The 1,224-nt window shown below is 35.3% G+C and overlaps 1 non-coding gene across 1 annotated transcript; it reads left to right on the forward strand.

The window, feature by feature from the left end:
* Nucleotides 1-769: 769 nt before the first annotated feature.
* LOC121998831 lies at nt 770-875 on the forward strand. Its single transcript, XR_006116623.1, has one exon. It is a non-coding gene; the product is annotated as a small nucleolar RNA R71 (small nucleolar RNA).
* The last annotated feature ends 349 nt before the right edge of the window (nt 876-1,224 follow it).

Here is a 1,224-nt window from a genome sequence, read left to right on the forward strand (position 1 = left end):
AACTATAGGAGGATCAATAACTTCACTTACAGTTTTAAGTTGATCTACCACATCACATTTATCATCTGAAAGTTCAATGTCACTATAGCACCCTATAAAATTTAGAGGTAGATCTAAAAACTTATTTACCACTGCATTATCAATAAAATCTTCATATGAAGAGTCTTCATCTTCATATATATTCAAAAATCTGCACTCAACCATATTAGTGTCACAGGACTTGCCAAAGTCTTTATTTTCATTGACCCCCACTAACCTTTGTGGAAAAGGAACTCTTAGTGAAGGTCCTGGGAAAGATTGAGCTTCCTTTTTCCCAAATTCTCTTTGATCTTTTGGAGGAGAATCAACTTGCTTATCTAGTGTTGGTGTGATCAATAACCCAACATCGTCACACTTTTCACTAGATCTTGTCTGCGAAGGAGGGAGATCTTCTTTAACCCATTTTGAAACAATACTTTCAATCTTTGCCCCCAAATGTTTGCACTCCTCATTCTGTGACTTGTGATTCTCAAGACTCATAGATGGTTGAGTTACAATTTGTTTGATAGGCTCTATAGCATTTATGGCTTGCACTTCATGAATATTTGAGGGAGATTTCATCCAACTTATGTTCGACCATTCTTGGAGGTTCAATATCACTTGATCAATTGACATATATGCTTCATCTACACTTTTGTCCATAAAAGATCCTCCAGCTGATGAATCCAATAAACACTTGTCTGAGAAAGAAATCCCCCCATAGAATATATGCAGAATAAACCATTTTTCAAAACCATGATGAGGGCACTATCTTTGAAGACTCTTGAATCTATCTCATGCTTCAAATAATGATTCTCCATATGCTTGAGTAAAATTTGTTATGTAATTCCTCATATACATTGTTCTACTTGGAGGGAAAAAATGATTCAGAAATTGCTTCTCCAATTATTCCCAACTTGTGATGCTTTGAGGATGGAGAGAATATAACCAAGTCCTTGCTTTATCCTTGATACTGAAAGGAAATGTCATCAATCGAACTGCATCTTCTGACACTCCTTCACATTTCACAATATCACAAATCTCTAAAAATATTTCAAGATGCAGATAAGGAATTTCTGATATTTCTCCTCTAAATTTGTGACCTTATATCATGGAAATCAACTCTGGGTCTAGTTGGAAACTTTCTGCTTCAATTTGAGGTTGCACAATGGGAGATAAAAATCTTGCAGAAAAGGGTGTAGAAAA

The sequence above is a fragment of the Zingiber officinale genome, chromosome 6A (assembly GCF_018446385.1).
Source record: "Zingiber officinale cultivar Zhangliang chromosome 6A, Zo_v1.1, whole genome shotgun sequence".
Classification (NCBI taxonomy): domain Eukaryota; kingdom Viridiplantae; phylum Streptophyta; class Magnoliopsida; order Zingiberales; family Zingiberaceae; genus Zingiber; species Zingiber officinale.